The sequence below is a fragment of the Cricetulus griseus genome, chromosome 6 (genome assembly GCF_003668045.3).
Source record: "Cricetulus griseus strain 17A/GY chromosome 6, alternate assembly CriGri-PICRH-1.0, whole genome shotgun sequence".
NCBI lineage: Eukaryota > Metazoa > Chordata > Mammalia > Rodentia > Cricetidae > Cricetulus > Cricetulus griseus.
Genome location: NC_048599.1, coordinates 68,896,590 through 68,916,930, shown reverse-complemented (window position 1 = coordinate 68,916,930; position 20,341 = coordinate 68,896,590). Strand labels below are relative to the sequence as shown.

The 20,341-nt window shown below is 39.5% G+C and overlaps 1 pseudogene; it reads right to left on the bottom strand.

Moving 5' to 3' along the window:
* Nucleotides 1–1,589: 1,589 nt before the first annotated feature.
* Nucleotides 1,590–2,851, bottom strand: LOC103164339 (annotated as a pseudogene).
* Between the last annotated feature and the right edge of the window lie 17,490 nt (nucleotides 2,852–20,341).

Sequence of the window (20,341 nt, the reverse complement as noted above, 5' to 3'; positions counted from 1 at the left end):
GCATAGAGTTTTGCAGAGGGATCTGCGAGAGGCCCTTCAAAGAATTTCCCATCAGCAAAGCATTGCCTTGATATTTTCTTGTTGACCTACATCCCTCAGTCCAATGCCTGCCTTTTCCAAACCTTCTGTATAATGTAGAAGGGAAGGGCATTCTGTTTGGATTTTATTTATAAAAAGACTTGTTTCTAGAAATACCCTACTTACAATCCCCTTTAAAGTGACTCTGTTTGACACAATTAAAACATTTGACTTTTTGATTTTTCTTTAAACCCCTTGAAATCACGTCTCCTATTCATGTATCATCATCACGGTCATGAGCTTCAGTATTAATTGTATCTCAGATCCAATCCTCCAAAGGTGCTGATTTTCCTTTTAAAGACTTAATTATTATTTTGCATTGAGAATTAGCATTTTCAAAAGACATAGTTTCAATTATTATTCTGTGTCTGGTATCATTCTAGTTACTGCTGAAGTCAGTTTTTGTAATAAGTCCAGGAATGCTTCCTTTGTATCCTGTATTACTTTTATAAATGATCTAATTTTCTTTCCTACATTTCCTATTTTTTCCCAAGCATTCAAAGGTTCTGCATGGCATAAACCTAAGAGGTGATATTCATATAGATGCTGTCTTTCTAAAGTAGCATAATCTCCTTCTCCAAGAATTTGATCTTGGGGGATATCTATACCTCTGGCTTTAGCCCACTGTTCAAAATTCTTTTTTTTTTGAGCTTCACATTAACTCAAACTTTATTTGCTTAAAACTTTTAACATCATCAGTCTGTAAAGAAATGCACTGTGAGGCATACACTTATCTTGTCATCAAAATTCTAGGGTATCAGTGAAAGCATGAATGAAATAAGAAATTAAAAATGATTCTGGTTGGTCCATTTTTTAGAAAAACTTACTGAGACAAAAGGACCACTGGCTCTGAGTCTCTTTGAGAATAACAAGTATAAAATAAGAAAGCCCACATTTCCAGACAAGTTCCAGGAAGCCCATTTCCTCCACACCGGGAGATAATGTGAGTGCTGGATTAACAAGCCAGAATTCATGTTCACCTCCCAACTGCCTTATCAGTGTTAAGTTTAGAGTCATGATTCTTTTTGACATTTACACTTTAGGCATATAAGCTCATGTTAAATGACAACTGGTCTGTCAAATGTACAGGAAAAGAAAGAACAATAATTTTTAACTAAAACCTTTCTAGTTTTTTTTTTATTACTGTTGAAGTTGCTATTCTTTAGCAAAAAGCAAAGTTTCCATAGAGTCCATCTAAATCTTATTGCTTTACAGCCGTAGGATTCCTAACTTCCATTAAAAATACAAAGACGAAGCAGTCAACCCAGTGATTAATTGACATGGCTTTCAACAGGAGAGGGGGAAGGAGAGGTTGGCAAAGAAATAAGACCATTAGACAAAATGGCAACTTAAACCTTTCAACATACAATGGTTTTGAGAGTGAGAGATAGAGATAGAAACACTATTTTAAACAAATGAAATAGCACTGAAAGCCCATGAGGGCCATGAAAGCCCATGAAAGCCACAGCCCAAACCGTGTCCTAATAGGTTTCCTTTTTGATTTTTTTTTAAATAAAATCTCTCTCCAAACATCACTTTTAATCTTCCCCAGATGGGGCTTCATCTTCAGAACCTTCATCTCCAGACTTCTTGAGCGGGGGGCTTGCAGAGGTCTGCTTTTCTGGTGGACTTTCTGCTTCCTCATCCTCTTCTTTGGGAGAAGGTTTTTCCTTTGATGCCTTTGAAGCTGTAGGACGACCCACTTTTCCTTTGCCTTTCATTGGGCTTGGCGTCACTGTAGACTTTAGTCTGGGTTTGGGCATTTTCTTTTCTTTTCTCTCAGGTTTGGACTTCTTAACAATCTTTTTGTTTTTCTTTTTTGACCTGCCATAATCACTATCATCATCGTCTTCCGTTAGGAAATCTTCATCGCTGCCAGAATCTTTCTCTTGGAATGGTGCCTCATCATCTTCTTCTGGCTCTTCCTCACTGCAGACAACTTCCAAGAGCACCTCTCTCTGTTTAGAAGCTGCTTTAGATGCTGCCTGTCGTTGCTGGCGTACATTTTTATGATCATCTTTTTCGTCTTCACTGTCATCTGCTGAGTGAGAATCATCCTTCTTAGTCTTCACATCTTTTTCTTCTGAGTCTTCACTGTCTTCTTGTGAATTCTTTCCAGATCACCTCTTATTTTTAGCTTCTCGAGGAGATGGCCGAATTTTCTTAGGAGGGCCTGAATCTCTTCCATAAGCTTCATCTTAAATGATGATTACTCCCAAAACTGTTAGTTACCCTACTACCATATGTAACAGTGAGAACCTAGAAGTAGCCTGGGACTTCAGCAATTCTTAAGTTGCTGAATTCATTATGAATTCCTTAATAGAATATCCTAACCATTATCAGCAATGTTTATTTTAATTATTTGTGTGGGTAGGGTGTACATGGTTATGTGCACATGAGCTCATCATGATGTTGAGAACTGAACTCAGATCCTCTGCAACAGCAGCATATGCTATTAACTAGTGTACCATCTTTGGCTTCTTAAAAATAACTGCATCATCTGATTCCCCAAACTGTGAGTAATCAACGACCTTCCTATTTAATGAAAATGTAACATGAAACTCAAAATGGTGGTATGAGGCCAGCCTGAGCTAAATAGATTTTGCCTGACAGACCGAGACATGTTCGCTGTCCAGGCACGACCGAGTTGAGGAGCCAAGGACCAGGACCCCCCTCCCCGCGCACTCGGCGGCCCACCCCACCCCGGCTCCGGCTGGCCGGCGGGCAGGGCTGCTGCTGCTGAACCCCGGGCCGCTGGCTTCTCAGAGTCCATGGCTGCTTGTTTCGGGCCCTTGGATCTGACGAGCCCCCGCCCCCATCTCCTCAAAATGGATCTGTTCAATATTCTTATCCTCCTCTCTGAACCAGGAAGCCCATTGTAATTATGATCTAGGCTCTAAAACAGCTTTAATCAAGTCTATCAAATCTGACCATGTATTTAGCATCTACTTCACAAATGGTGGATGCATGCCATGTGAGACTACTGCTTTCTTGAATTTTCCTAAATCTAACATTGTTGCAGGCTTCCAAGTAGCTCTTATAGAACCTCTATCATTTGGCACTTTCTGTAGGGTTACTGGATATATTAAGGTTGGTTCTCTTAAGACCTTAAGACCTTAGATTCCCTTTTAAACTTAAAATGCAATGCTGAATTTGGTTCCTCATTAAATTCCTCTATCTGGGTCTGAATATCTCCATGATTTGCTTTAATAAATTTTTCTAAGGCCTGCATCTTGGCATTCACATCAACCAACTTTTTTGACTTAAACTAAGAATTATTAAATGATAATTAACAGTATGTCAATCCCAGTTAAGTTGGTTATCCCTTCATTTACTTGTTCCAATTTTAAATAACCCATTATGCAATTATACAGAGATATCATTCTACCCATTGTAATAGTGTTTTCCATTTTTTAAAATGTGGGAAATACTATTTTTTAAGTAATACCTTCCTTTAAGAATTCCCAATAGTGTTACCAAATCTGCCAACAATGCTAGTGAACTGTGAGGCATAGCATGTCTGATCCAAGAACTGGTGGGGGGAGACACACACACACACACACACACACACACACAGAGAGAGAGAGAGAGAGAGAGAGAGAGAGAGAGAGACAGAGACAGAGACAGAGACAGAGACAGAGACAGAGAGAATATGAGCTGTCTCTCTGGAAAACACACACGGGATTGTTTAAAAAAGAAATAAGTATGCCTGTTATTGCCTGTGTTTGGGTTGCAGCTGAAGACTATTCAGAAAATCTGCAACCCATAATCCTCATACTCACTCAAACAAAACAAAAAACTAGCCAACTTGGTAGGGGCTCCTGTGGCAGCTCCTCGTGTAGCACTGGCCTGTGCAGGTGGAATCAAGCCCACAAGCAAACAGCTTTCTCATGAATGTATACCTTAATGTTGGTCACCAATTGTAGCATGAATAATAAAAGATCCAGAGAGTAATATTGGGGTTGAAGCTTCAAGCTGAAGACCAGAGAGGAAAATCATCCACCCACTAGCTCTTACCTCTACCCCAGACTGAAAAGGTGATCCTATCTCCACAAGCTCTTCTCCAAGCCTCTGACTGCTGCCTCTCCTCAATATAGTTGGAGACTAACCTTTCTCATAACACACTTTGCCTTTTATACCTACCTAGTGCTGGGATTAAAGGCACGTGATACCAAGTGCTGAGATCACTTTATGTGAGCTGTTTGTCTTTAGGACTAGATCAATTTTGTGTAACTCACTGTGACATTGAATTAACAGAATTCCTATATCCAGAGTCCTGAGATTAAAGGTGTGTTCCACCGCCACATAATTTATATAGCAAACTAGTATGCCTGCTGGGATTAGAGGTGTATATCATCACTGCCTGAACGCTATAGCTTGATGCTAGCTTTGCATGCTGAACCTCCAGGCAAGTTTTATTAAATCATAAATAATATATCACCACATATGTCAATTTCCATAAAAAGACAAGTAAATTACTTACACGAGTAACATTGGGTTTTGTATATCTAGAGGCATCAAACAAAAACCAGGACAAGAGGTCATCAGTGAGGGTGTATGTTGGAAGTGTGCTGCTGAGAATGTTTCTCCAAGCAGTGCTCAAACATGGATGTGCTGTAAAGCACTTTTCCCTGATAAGCAAGCTTCTTGCTTCACTGATGGAAACTTGTAGAAACGTGTAAAGGAACATAAAGAAAAATCACTGAATTTTGTCTCCATTATCTTTTCCAGTCCCTCCATTTCATAATTTGCTCCTTGTAGTAATGCTCTGAGATAAATATCATCTCTTCTAGTGTACATAGTTAAACAAGAAAACAATTATCCTGCTATAAAAGGCTTTCCTGGGTCAGAATGATCTAATCCTTCATCTTTTCAGACTAACAGAGTGACCAGACCACTAACTGAAACTATTGGTCCTTGCCTTCTGTAATGAAGAAGAGGCTTTATTTCCATCCAACTCATTTTCAAGATGACAAAATTGTAATACAGAAGAAAGGTCATTTGCTGTCCTGTTGACAGACCAAACAGGCAATTTCTTATCTCAGTAGATATTAGTACTTTTAATTAATTATTTAAAATAAATTATAACAATAATATGAGAAAGTAACAAAAAGCAGTAACTATTTTTTTCTTCTCCAGCTCAGTGTTTTTATTATTTTTCATCCCCACTCACTATCCAAACCCTGTGTTTTGCCTCTATCAGACTAGAATATGGTTTTTCCATATTCTAGTTCTTTGCATAGTTAGAACTTTGCATATTCTAGAACTTAGCCATAGTTCTTTGCATGGTGCAACATAGCATTCTCCATCAGATAGATAGTATTCTATAGGGAGACTTTTGAAATGGAAAGATGCATTTATAGACTCTGCTATCTATTGGAGGTCTCCTACATTCCTAAAGGAGACTAGGAAAGAGTCAAGAATCTATGAGCAGTAACTTTTAGAAGTGCAGTTTACTTATTGCACACTAAACTTTTTGTCTAATTCTGTCACATAATGTCACTGTATGTGAGTATTCTCTTTCATTTACCTACAAACATTTCCCTTCCTTTTCAAAATCTTGTAAGAACTTCTACCAATGTCCGAAGTCACTTCTGACTTTCAATAATTTAGAAGGTCATTTAAGGGCTGGAAAAAAGTGGTTCAGTGATTAAGAATGTGCACACTGCACTGGTAAAGAATGTGAGTTTGATTCCCAGCACCCACATCAGGAAGCTCTCGATTGATTATGACGCCTCCTCCTCCTGTAATGAGACCAAACAAGAGGCACCTTTACACACAGCAATATGCTCCCCACATACATATACATGCATACACACAATTAAAATGATCTTAAAGGTCATTTAAAGACAGTATTATCTTCTCTGAGACACAGTAGCTTCGGAAAGTCAGCATGAGCTAAAGTCAGCATGAGGGTTTATGATGATGGTAAGATATCAATGAGAAGATAGAATCACCTACAAGTGCCACTAGGCACTTAAATTGTAAAACAAGTAGATGACAGCCATGAATTTTCCAGAGAAATGTAGTAATGAACAGGTGGTCAACATCAGAAGAGTATCCCAGGGGAACAAGACTTTAGACACAGTAGGCACTGGGGTGTAGGAAGGGTGATGGTGAGAGGTCCTTAGCATAGGGGGCCAAGTAGTAGCTAATATGGGGTTTCCTGAGAAAAGGGGCTTAGGATCAATGCTCTTGAAGAAACAGACTAGAGATTAGGAAAAGTTCAACTTACTCAAAGCCATAGGAGCAAAATGTATACATATCATGATTCTCTTAAAATCTTGAAGGAAGATTTTGTAACAGAAGTGTAAAGAATGTATAGGATCTAGTAGTAAGAGATGGAGCATGTCACTGGAGAAGTGGGTGGATGTCTGGTTATGATTATGCAGGCCTGCAAGGCCACATACAGGAAAGGACTTACAGACATAGTAATATGACCACTTGTGCAGACTTGGAGTATTATTCTGTCTTCTACATAAAAAGGGCAATAGAAGAATGGGCAAAGAGGTGGAGAAAAACAGGGATAGACTGTACAAAAGAAGCAAATCTTGGCTTTCCAGCTGTGTAAAATAGACTCACTTAGATTTAATTTTCCTGCAACTTCTGTGCTCTCCATCTTCTGCTGAGGGCTGTACTCCAGAAGGTATCCCCAGAGGGCAAGTCTGCCAGCAAGAAGATGATCACATGGGAGTGATGACTGGTTTTCATTTTACGGTGGTTTCCTTTTATGCTCTGCATGGCCTCTCATGCCCTCATCCCAGCCAAGCTGCCTCCACTGGCATATGAGAATACATAGTCCTGCACTTCCTCTATAGTAACTGTAAACACATGTTTGCTGCTCTCCCCAGTGGCTGTGGGAGTGCAGAGGAGAAAGGGCATGAAGCTGTCTAGGATGTCTTAGGTAATCACAGCCACACAAAAGGTCTCAGCCTTGTATAATAAATCATACCTTCATCTGCCAGGGAAAGAATGAAAAGGAGTCATGTCTTCTCATCCATGTGTGACCAGAAACTTCTCTTCTGGTCCTGCACAAGCACATCAGAAGCTGGCAGAGGTCACTACCCTCACATCACATGTACTTTAACAACCCAGGTGCTCAGAGAATGTGAGGTTCTATAACTGACAATAAATAGCTTTGAAGAGCCTTTGCTATTACTTCCCTAAAGGAAGGGATCACATCTAGAAATATCTCCTTAAATGGACTGTGCCCATGTCCTACCCATCCTTGTGAGCTTTATATGTCCTTTTACCTTTTACTCCCATGATACACTCCACGAATAGGGCACTAGCATTTGAGTGATTAGTCTTAAGCATCAGTAAACCAAGCAAGTAGGGGTGATTTTAGATCTTTTTTTAAAAAAAGGAATATACAACCTAGAAAAATAAAGGGCAAATGTTAAGAAAGGCAACTTCTCTATAAGAACAAGTTAAAGTTTGCATTAAAGTAGGTGTGTGTGTGTGTGTGTGTGTGTGTGTGTGTGTGTGTGTGTGTGTGTTTTAAGTACTTGTTCACATGAGTTTTGGTATATGTACATTAGTATATTGAGGGTAGAGGCCTCAATACTATGCCCTGAAAAAATTGGCCATCTATATATCATCTATCTATTTATTTATTTTGTGTGTGTGAGTGCGAAATCACACATTTGTCATAAATTCTTGTACCCGAATGTGCATGTCATAGAGTGTGAAGATTAGAAGAAAATTTGTGAGAGTTGGTCCTCTCCTTCCAATTTATGAGTCCTAGGATCAAAATCAGCTTGGAGACAAGTACCTACTGAGCCATCATGAAAGCCCTCTGCCTTACTTTTAGAGACAGGATCTCTCACTGAACCTTTGGATATTGATTAGGATACACTAACTGGCTAATGAGCTCCAAGGATCAGCCTGTTGTTTTTTTTTTTTCCTCCATTGGAATGGATATTTGTATATGGATACAAATTTAAGGTTGTTTTTGTTATAGCATACTGTATATGTGTGTCTACTCTTATTTAACTTATTGTACTTTACAGCTCATTTAAAAATGTAATGTAAAGTTTTAGTGCTTGAAAGCTATTATTACAAACTGCTAAGGATAATTAAGAAATGCAGAATAGTAGTAAGTCATCTATAGCAATCAAACTTGTAGTCATGTTAGGTATGTTTTCAAAGTTAAACAGAGATGCATTTTAGATAGATGGGTGGTCTTCAAACACTTCAAAGATCTGCATTATGTGGATTTAAAATGTGGCATTTAAAATGTTTTAATAACATAAGGATTTTCATGACAATGAGACATGTGTGCTGCTGGAAGCACCAATCTACTTCAGAGAAGATGATGTACATCTTACAACCTCCAATATAGAATTTGTAAAGCTAGCCACTGGGCATAGAAACTGTCCTTCCTTCAACTGCTGACAGTATCCTGTCCAAATTGTACAAGCAGAACACAAACTATGCCAGACAAAGGTAGGCAAGTCCTTCAGAATTCCTGCTTTACAGAGAAGTCTGTCAGATATTTCAGGCATGTATGCCAAAGATCGAGCCCCCAATGTTGCAGAGGAACCTTGGGTAACTCTGTCAGATGTGAGGTTAGTGAATATCTTTTCCCATTCTGTGGGCTGCCATTTTGTCTTGTTGACTGTGTCCTTTACCTTACAGAATCTATGTTTTAAGGGCTAATTGGGAGCAAGCTTAAGCTAAGGCCAAACTTTAATACTTAATAAGAAGTTTCCATGCACTTATACAGGAGTTGGTAGTTCAAAGAAATTCTTACTACACTTCAGCACTGGAGTTAGAGACCCAACTTATATCCCTTTTTTATGTGGGTACAATCTCAGGCCCTGGCACTTGTGGAGCAGGCATTTTACTGATTGAGCCACCCCCTCCCAAGTCCTTAAACTATGTTAATATGAAGACTAGTTGAAGACACTAAAGTCTTTCTCTTTTAAAATGATGTGACACTAACATGATAACATACTTGCTTTCTAGAAACAAACATGAAACATCCCAAATGGTGCAAATGGTTCTAGAGATAGACTGTTATGGCTAATATTTTCAATGCCCTCATCTAATTATGATACCCTACCTCAAATTGTATCATCCTTGTTCAAAATAAACCCAATGATATCCAGGAAACCTAGAAACTTTGTGTTCTTGAAAAATCAAGAAAGATAGAACCAAAAATGGATCAAAGTGATATAAAGTTTGTGCATATTTTCCTCCTACAGAAGATCTCCTGGGGCCACATTTGGAGTCAATTTAGTCCTGTTTCAGGATAAACTTCAACAAGTGAGACTGTCTGGTTTCTCAGTTTAAGGATTCCTAGAGGTAATGTGCGTGCCACTGCAGAATTGCACTCTCACGGCACCAAAACAACCATGGCTGGAAGCCAGGAAGTTGATGGTGAGGACAGTAATCTCAGAAAAAAATGATACCAGAACTCCAAAGTAGGCCTCTGACAGGTTCAAACACAGAGTCCTGTACTTTGAAGCTCTATTAAAGCCCGATAGAATAATTCATGATTGAGTCATCAGGGAGAGATCAAATTAGAATGTTCTATTTAATAAAGCAGGGAAGTATATATACATTTTCAAAGATGTTCACCAAAAATAGTTTAAAATGAACCTATTTTTATACGCATGAACTTTGTATTCAGTACAACTCATTTCCTTAATGTTCCAGATAGATAGTTGACATTTTCTTGTACATTGGTTATGTTCCAAATTTAATCCCAAGCCACCTGCCCCTCACTGGTCTCAGAGCCATGTTCAGGAAACACAAAACCATTATGCTAATACAAGCCTAAGCTTAACACAATTAGGTAGGTAAACTTCCCATACCCTCCCAAAAAATTACACACTGATACCCAAACACAAATATGTGAGTCCACAGTTTGACAGCCTGCTTCCAGCTCCAAGTCTTAGATAATGGATGTTAGTGTGTGTGCTGACAAGATTCAAATAAAATTTTAGCAGACCACTTAAAAGGGTATCCTTCTAATCTAACAGTCTTCATTTTTGTATGATTTTATTTATGTTTGAATCCTTTGATTCAGATCATTAAAAAAATCCAATTATTACCACCAAATAGTATTGAACTCTTGAACCTGGAAGAGACTGACAATAGATTGATAGGGGTCCTATAACACACAGCAAAAAATGACCACATGTGGCATTTTATGTTGCCTAATCCCTTTCATGAGCATTAACAATGGAAAGATCGGAGTCAACAGAACCAGAGAAAATGAGGTACATATTCTGATGTATAAATGGTCAGGATTTCTAGACTTTGTCAGTACTGGAAAGAAAACAAGGACAAAAGGCCTTAAAGAGTTCAAGGATGATTGTTCAAAACCTAGGAATGGCCTCTCATTCAGAAGTAGCAGGGGACCCAGGAGAAATAACCCACGAAGAAAAGCTTGTGAAACCATACATAGAATATGACTGCTATGGTTTAGGTTGATGGACTCAGGTTTGTCAGTCAGGACAATCCTATAGTGACCAATGTCTCCCAAATTCCTAAAGTTAGGACAGCATAGATGTTCTATGCTGTTACATGTCCACTGCAGGTTATGTGGACTCTGTTTCTCGTTGCCTGCTCTCCTCATTTAGGGATCTAGACTAACAATCAACTGTTCTTGGCACCTTGCAATTCACACAGAAAGAAGAACTAGGATACCACAAAGAATGTGATGAATCTTAAAATCCCCACAAGAAAGTAAAGATTGTCACTTCAGGTCACTTTTATTAGAGAAATCTAGTCACATGCTAAGTCTTGATTGGTGAGGAGAAAGAAAATACAATTCACGTTAAGGAAAGGACTTAAATGTTGGCCTGCAGAATGCTCCCATTATGGGCTGTAGGGTAGAGACGACAAGGTATTCACTGGAGGTGTGTGTGTACTCCAATTCCATAATGTGAGGTGGCAATTTTCAGAATGGAGCTATGTAAGAAATATGTGGAAGGCTTCTTATGAAAATGCAGGTTCCAGGCATCCAAATTATGTAATATGAGGTAGGACCCATGAAATGGTCATCTTAAAGTAGTATGCAGATATTGACATGCTGGTCTGTGAGTCAGGGTTATAACTGGTGTAGACCAGTTGCTGAGAAGCAGCATTCAGACAGCAACTCCAACTCTCAGCCTCATACCTAAAACCACTCTATGCCAAAACCAAACAGCTCTCACATGGAAAGGTGAGTGGAAGTTATGTCTGTCACATCTGGAATTGAAGAGAGCATTTTCATCCAATTTATTTTCTCATGCACTTTCTGTACATTTGATGCCCAGGCTGTACTTAAGAATGAAGACTTCATTAGCCTGAGACTCCTTCCCCACCTGACAAAAAGTAACTGCATCTCATTATTATGTAAATGGAAACAAGGTTATAAATTTTATTAAACCACATAGGTTTGGGGAATGATTGGGGGAAAAGGTGAGGGGAAACTTGAAATGACCCCACTTCTAACATTTATCATCTTCATCATCCTTCAAATGGTCAGCCTCTTCTGCCTCCTCAAGTTCAACAAACATTACTTCTGCTGCCCCACCATTCATTGTCTCTCTTTTTCTTTGTTGTGATAAATAGATGAATTATGAGATTAAGTGGATCCATATTACTGAGTAGTAAAATTCAGAATGTTTTCCCTTAAAGAATCAATCCACTTGTTTATGTATGTTCACAACTATAGGATTGAGGCAGGGGACTAATACAAGACACCTCTAGAAACAAGACTATAGTTCGGGAAATAGATACACAAATGGGCATGAAGTTAGTTTTTTTAAGCAGATATGGCCACTCACCGGAGAATCGAAGAAAATTATATAGATACATATACTTCATGGCAAATCACTATGGAAATATAACAGCCAATTCTAGCACTGGAACTAAAAGCTCAAATGGCTGACTCCTTAAGTATATTCCCATAGTATATTCTCTGCTCTTTAAATTTACTTTAAAAACCTCTGCTCCAACCATTTCTCCTCCCTCCCTAACAAAAATTCTGTAGGCATAACTTATGACTCCATTAGGAAATATTTCCAGAAAACCATTGAAATGTTTCCATTTTGGTACTTGTGTCTCTGTGTTCTTATGCTACAGAAAGCCATTTTCTCCTTTGATTGCTGTTTAAACTCTTCAAGAACTTCTCAAGCATTATTATGTCATACTCACCCAACTTGGGGATTTAATCTTCCACTTCATCCACTTCAGAACATATTCATTTTCTGGAGTATCCGGTGACATAATCCCCAGTAGCAGAGACAAGGATTTAAGCATCTAGGTTCTGTTGAGTAACTTTGATATTTCTTGAGTCCTAAGGAATCTTTTAGAGGTAGGCCTACATCAAGGCAAACTTCAAATAGATTTCAAAAGGTGACACATGTTCTTTGCATTGTACATTTCTAGTTAAGAATCTACTTCAACAGCTAGTGAGAGGATGAGCTTTCAGTGACATATAAACTTGGAAAAGTGAAATTTTAAAAATCATTTTTTTTAAAAATCCATTGAGTTGGGTATGTAGGGAAGGGTGGAAGACCTTGGGGAAGCTGGGGTGGGAAGGGAAGTGAATATTATCAGTATAAGTTGTATGAAGTTTTCAAAGATTTAATTAAAAATTTTTAAATGTAAAAACAAAAACTTTAAAAATTTTCCAAGTCTATTGTTAAGAAATAAACTACACTCCCCTGATAATGAGATTGATGACTGACTTATATGCCACCCAATAGCCCTCATCCAGCAGCTGGTAGAAGTAGAAGCAAACACCCACAACTAATCACTGAACTGCCCTGGAATCCAGATGCAGAGAAGGACGAAAGAAGAGCAAAGGGGTCCAGACAAGGCTGGTGAAACCCACAGAAACAGCTGACCTGAACATCGGGGAACTCTTGCTCCCCAGACTGATAGCTGGGATACCAGCATGGGACTGATCCAGACTCCAGGAACATGGGTTTCAGTGAGGAAACCTCAGAAATCTACAGGACCTCCTGTAGTAGTTTAGTACTTATCCCTAGCATAGGTGTGGACTTTGGGAGCCCATTCCACATAGAGGAATACTTCCTGAGCCAAGACACATGGGGGTGGGCCTAGGCCCTATCCCAAAGGATATGATAGAGTCTGATGGCAGCCAATGGAAGGCCTCACCATCCAGGGGGAGCAGAAAGGATATGTGATAGGTAGGGTTTTAGTTGGGGTGGTGGTGGTAGGGGAGGACAGGAGGGAGAAGGTAACTGGGATTGCCATGTAAAACAATCTTGTTTCTAATTCCAAATAAAAAAAAATGCCAATCTAAAAAAATTTTTTTCGAGTATCCAGCACCCAGCATGCCCAACTCCAGGGAGAGAAATAAAAGAGACATCTTGATGGGGGAGGGAGTATTTCAGGGCTAGGGAAAAACTTGGTACTAGGGAAACTCCCAGAAATCCACAAGGATGACCCCACCTAAGACTCTTAGCAATAGTGAAGAGGGTGCTTGAACTGGATGTCTACTGTAATCCGATTGTTGACTACCCTGTCATCAGAGCCTTTATCCAGTAACTGATGGAAGCAGATATAGAGATTCACAGCCAAGCATCAGGAGTCCTGCTGAAGAATGGAAGGGTAGTAAAGTTCATGATGGGAAACCCACAAGGACAGCTGACCAATACTCCTGGGAGCTCATGGACTCTGAACTGTAACACATTAAATAAAAAAATAAAAAACAGTGACTAATATTGGGGTTCAAGCTTCAAGCTGAAGAAAGAAAGGCAAAGCATCTGGTCACTAGCTCTTACTCTACCTCACACTGAAAGGCAATCCTGGCTCCATCAAACCTCAGACTGCTACCTCTCCTCAGATTGGCTGGAGAATCCTGAGACTGAATGTCTTCCTATCCTCAATGTTGCTGGAGAATGAATGTGAGCTCTGAGACCTTGCTACTATTTTATATTCCTCCCTAATGCTGGGATTAAAGTCATGTGATTCCAGGTCCTGGGATCAAAGGGATGAGCTCTGTTACTCTTCACTCTTGGGTAGGCCAGGGTGGCCTTGAACTAACTGAGAACTGTCTACTTCTTTATCATGAGTCTTGGGATTAAAAGTGTGTGCCACCACCTACTCTTGGGATTAAAGGTGTGTGCCACCACCTACTGACCTCTATGGCTTGTGGATTATTTTACTTTATGAATCCTCACACAAGTGTTAATAAAGCATAAATAATGTATCATCACAATGTACCATAATTAAGGAGCCTGCATGGAACTAACCTAGGCCCTCTGCATGTGAGTAACAGTTGTGTAGCTTGGTCTGTTTGTAAGACTCCTGGCAGTGAGATCAGAATGTATCCCTGGCCTGGTGCTTAACTGGCTTTTTTTGAACCTGTTCCCCATGCTGGATTACCTCTCCCAGCTTTGGTGCAGGGGGTGGAGCTTGTTCCTGACTCAACTTGATGTGCCATGCTTCAGTCAAGTGCATGTGAGGCCTGCCCTTTTCTGAATGGAGACAGAGGAGAAGATGGGGAGTGGGTAGATGGGAGTCTGGGTGGTGGCATGAGGAGAGGAGGGAGGTGAAACTGTGATTGGTATATAAAATCATTGAAACATGTTAATTAAATAAAATTTTAAAAATTTCACACCATTTTAATGACATTTTTAAAATGTTAAATGTCCCAACAACTACAATGATAGAGCAAAGATCCTTACTAGATAATTTGTAAATTATAAACACTTTTGTAGTGTTGAAAAATTATTACCACATTGTTTTGTAAAGTTCTCAGGAATAAAAAGGAAATGTCTTGAATTGTAGAAATGTTGAAACACAGCATCAGATAGTAGAAAGTTCACAAAACCTTTGAGAAGGTGATCCAAACTTAGGGAAGAGTGTAAATAGCCACTGACGCTGTGTGACACGGAGCTTGGACATGTAATCTGAATTGTCTGTCACTCTTCATCTTGATCTCTGTATTACAGAAGGAGACCAAATCCTGCACACTGTTCCCCAGGATTCCAGGTCAAGTTACATGAATTTTGGCGACCGAAGACCGTGGCAAGAGACTGAACAGAGCAGGAAAGAAGCCAAGGCTCTTCTGCCACTGATGCAGGCTGCAACTTAGAAATTAGTTCTCCTCTGTGACCCCACCTCATTGCCATCTTTCATTTCTTGACAAGTTTGATTTAGCTTCAGCTTCCATCAAATGACCCTTGCTCCTTTTCCAAGTAATAATCTGCATCGCCTATATTTCTGGACTATAAAAGTGGTTGTGTAACAAACACTGCTTCCCTTTTGGTTCTTACCAATTCCATGTTCATGTATAATATTTTCCTGGAATTATATCCATGCTGTTTAAAAGTCACAATGTGGTTTCTAATTAGATTGCAGTTGATGACACAGCACACTGAATTTTGGAGCAATGCAGATAACTGTTAGTGCAGCAGTAGAAATGACAAGGAGCTAAGTGAAGGGGAACTAAATCATGGACACTATCTCAGGAAGAAGACTCCTTCAGAAGGACCAGGAATAGAATGTAAACCTGGAGACACCATATAGCTACTGAGGGAGCAAGAAGGCTGGGCATCACCAGTAAGCCTAGACAATTCGGAGATACACAGATTAATAGAAACTGTTTAATATTTAAGAGAGAGCAAATAAGAAGCCTTACCTATTGGCCAAACAGTTTATAATTAATACAAGCCTCTGTGTGTTGATTTGGGGTGAAACGGCTGTGGGATCAGGAGGGACAGAAATTTCTGTCTACAATTATATATAGTTTTACTAACTAGAGATAAAACCTTTCCTTTTTCGGACAAAAAAAAGTGCACTGTAAAGATGTATCATTCTGAATTGTTTGATAAAAACCTGAACAGCCAATAGCCAGGCAGGATTTTCAAGGCAGAAAGAATACTGGGAATAAGAAGGCAGAGAAAATAGAGATGCAGAGTAAGCATGATGCCAAATATGTAGATGAGGTAATAAAGTCATGAGGAAGGAGGCAATTTAATAGAAATGGGTCATTTTAAGCGATAAGTTATCAGCCAAACTGTTTGACTGCTAAGGAAGGAGCAACAGCTGCCAAGAGACAGAATGGTCCTTCAGGGTTCCTGCTTTTTTTTTTTTTTTTTTTTTTTTTTTTTTTACAGAAAAAGCAACTGATGAACTTTGCCAATACAAGACAAAATAGATCCTCAAATTTCAAACTTCATTAAAAAGTTTGCCAGACACTATGGCCTATAGGCTGAAGAGGTATGCCCCAACATTACAGAGGAACTTTGGCTGACTCTCTCTGTCAATTCTAGAGTTTATGTATTTTCCTTCTTGGGTTTTTGATAGAGTTGAAGACAGATAGCTGTGCTTATTGCTTTCATGTTATCATAATTATGATAAAAGATAAGTTACATGTAAAACTTTAGACTCACTAATATAGGATAGATGATAGAATATTTTCTTTAAATTTTACCAAATGTTAGTGGACTAAATATTGTTAATTATAGTTCTTACTTGATAACCGTTTTGTTATATACAATTTTATTATCTCAAAGTTACAACCTTGCTTTTTATTTAGACAGAACTGGCTTTTAGTAATCTATTCCCAATACTCGGTTGACTTGCCCAGCCTTAATACAAAGAGAGGAGCTTAGTCCTAATTCAACTTGATACGCCATGCTTTGTTGACACCCATGGGAGGCCTGCCCCTTTCTGAACAGAAATAGAGGAGGGGTGGATGGAGAGGGAACAAGAGGAGAGGAGGGAGGGGAAACCTCAGTAAGGTAGAAAAAAATGAAAAAAATCAATTAATAAATGAAAGAAAAAAAGAAATTTCAATCATTAATATCTAGTATCATTTATGAACTTCAGAAGACCTAATTAAGTTCTTTGTAAATAGCCTGAAAAACGCTAAATTTTGATATAAACATAATCTTTATTGAAGTCCACATTTTTTATAATTTTTTTTATTACTTCAAATTAGGAACAAGCTTGTTTCACATGTCAATCCCTTCTTCCTCTCCCTCCCCTCCCCTACCCCTACCTCCGACCTACCCTGCACCCTATCCACCCTCCACTCCCCAGGCAGGGTAAGGTTCCCCAAAGTCCACCACATCATACTGGGCCAGGCTTAGGCCCTCCCCCATGTGTCCAGGTCAAGAGTGCATCCCTTCACGTGGGATGGGCTCTCAAAGTCCCTTCTTACACCAGGGGAAAAATACTAATCCACTACCAGGGGCACCCTAGAGTTCAGAGGCCTCCTAATTGACATCCATATTCAGGGGTCTGGATCAGTCTTGTACTGGTCTCCCAGACAGCAGTCTGGAGTTCCCCCTTGTACAGGCCAGCTGTTTCTGTGGGTTTTACCAGTCTGGTACCGACCCCTTTGATCTTCATTCCTCCCTCTCTGCAACAAGTTCCAGAGTTCAGTTCAGTGTATATCTGTGGATGTCTGCCTCTGCTTCCGTTAGCCACAGAATGAGGGCTCTAGGATGGCACAAAAAGTAGTCATCAGTTTTATTATAGGGGAAGAGCATTTAGGTTGTCCTCTCCACCATTGCCTAGATTGTCAGCTTGTGCCATCCTTGTAGGTCTCTGGAAATCTCCCTAGTGCCAGATCTCTCCTCAGACCTATAATGGCTCCTATTAATATGGTATCTCTCATCCTGCTCTCCTTTATTCTTCCCCCAACTCAATATTTCTGCTCCTCCATTTCCTCCTCTCCTCTTCTCCTCCTCTCATTCTGGCAGCTCCCTCTCCCCTACCCTAATGCTCCCAATTAGTTCAGGAGTTCCTGTCCCTTCCCATTCCTGGGGTCCATGCATTTTTCCCTTAGAGTCCTTCTTGTTTCCTAGTTTCATTGGTGAGGAGGATTGTAGGCTGGTAATCCTTTGCTCTATGTCTAAAATTCATATATGAGTGAGTACATACCATGTTTGTCTTTTTGTGTCTGGGTCACCTTCACTCAGGATGGTTTCTTCTAGTTCCATCCATTTGCCTGTGAATTTCAAGATTTCATTGTTTTTTCCACTGAGTACTCCATTGTATAAATGTACCACGTTTTCTCTACCCATTATTCAGTTGAGGGGTATCTAGGTTGCCTCCAGATTCTGGTTATTACAAACAATGCTGCTATGAACATGGTTGAACATATGTCCTTGTTGTATGGACGTGCATTATTTGGGTATATGCCCAAGAGAGGAATTGCTGGATTTTGAGGTGGACTGATTCCCATTTTTCTGAGCAGTCGCCATACTGATTTCATCACCATCCCTGACTTCAAGCTCTATTATAGAGCCATAGTTCTGAAAACAGCTTGGGATTGGCATAAAAATAGACAGATAGACCAATGGAATGGAATTGAAAACCCCAATATTAACCCACACATCTATGAACACTTTATTTTTGACAAAGATGCTAAATCTATACAATGGAAGAAAGATAGCATCTTCAACAAATGGTGCTGGCACAACTGGATTTGGACATGCAGAAGATTGCAGATAGATCTTTATCTGTCACCATGCACAAAACTTAAGTGCAAATGGATCAAAGATCTCAACATAAATCCAGCCACACTGAATCTTCTAGAAGAGAAAGTGGGAGATACCCTTGAACGTATTGGTACAGGAGACCACTTGCTGAACATTACACCAGTAACACAGACATTGAGATCTGCAATTAATAAATGGGACCTCCTGAAAATGAGAAGCTTCTGTAAGGCAAAGGTCACAGTCAGCAAGACAAAATGACCGCCCACAGAATGGGCAAAGATATTCACCAACCCCACATCTGACAGAGGGCTCGTTTCCAAAATATACAACGAACTCAAGAAGCTAGCCACCAAAACACCAAACAATGAAATTAAAAAAGTGGGGTGCAGAACTAAATAGAGAATTCTCAACAGAGGAATCTGAAATGGCTGAAAGACACTTAAAAAGTGCTCAAAATCCTTGGCCATCAGAGAAATGCAACTCAAAACAAGTCTGAGATACCACCTCACACCTGTCAGAATGGCTAAAATCAAAAACACCAATGACAATCTATGCTGGAGAGGATGTGGAGAAAAAGGAACACTCCTTCGTTGCTGGTGGGAGTGCAAATTTGGAAGTCCACATTTTAAAGAGCAATGCTATGCTATTCAGCCTAAATCAAGGGGAAAGATAGATTTTTATTCAACTTCCTAATAACAATTCACAGAGTAGCTTGCTATTTGTCTGGATAGAAATTTCTGTCCAAGAACCTGAGGATTTTGCTCCTCTATATTTTCTTAATCATCTCTGCAATTCTTGTATGTTCGACTGATTACTTACCTTTTATAGAAGACATATTCAACCTGGATTTATCAAACTACAGAGGGTATGAAATAATCTGCTTGTAGAGCCACAGAGTTTTATGTCAACAGTTAATCACCAATGTGTTTATGCTAAGGTATGGCCACTGGAATGTGATTTCGTTATGAGGAAAGACTGCTCAGAAAAAGGATCAATGTCCTTATAAAGGAGGCTCCAGGGAACTACTTTGTCCCTTCCACCACGTGAGGACACAGCAAAAATGTGCCATCGAGGAGCTGGGAAGCATGTCCTTACCAGAAACTGAATTTTCCAGAACCTTGAACTTGGACTTCCAAATGTTTAGAAGCAGAAGCAGAAGCAGAAGCAGAAGCAGATGTTTGTGTTGTTTAATATCTAACCAGCTTGTGGTTATTTGGTTATCATTGTTGTTACAGTGGGATCCAAATACAGTAAAATAGGATTCTCAGAACCTGTAAAATAATTTCATTTTATGTGGGTGGTTATGTGACAAAATTTTGCTAGAGAGACTCAAAACTATGTTTCCTCATCCCAAACAGGAAGTTCACGACAGACCCAAGTACAGATGCCACCAAAGTCCAACTTGATGAGCCAGAGAGTATTGGTTACTTATCAGAATATGGGACAGCAGTTGCTTCCAGGAGCAGAAATGATTCAAAGACAGCTGCATCAGCAAGGCCTAACCTACTACTGGTGACAGCTGACAAAAGCTGGAAACCTGGAACACAGTGGACAACCTGCCAACAGTTCAACAGGTTGGAGAATATGCTTTACATGTGATTAACTTGGCCTAAACCTCTTTCAGTCCACTGGGCTGGTTTCTGCTTCTTCTTAGCAACTGGTATGGTCTCAAGAGTGTTCTTTGCAGCTTGGTTTGTCTGTGAGTGACTCCTTGAAACCTTTGTTGCTTTCCTTTGGGCAGGAGGACCCTGGTGAATACAGTTGGCATTGGTAAGACATTTTCTTTATATTTATTTTTTTCATACAGTGGCAAAAAAGTGAAAGCTATTTTGAGTTAT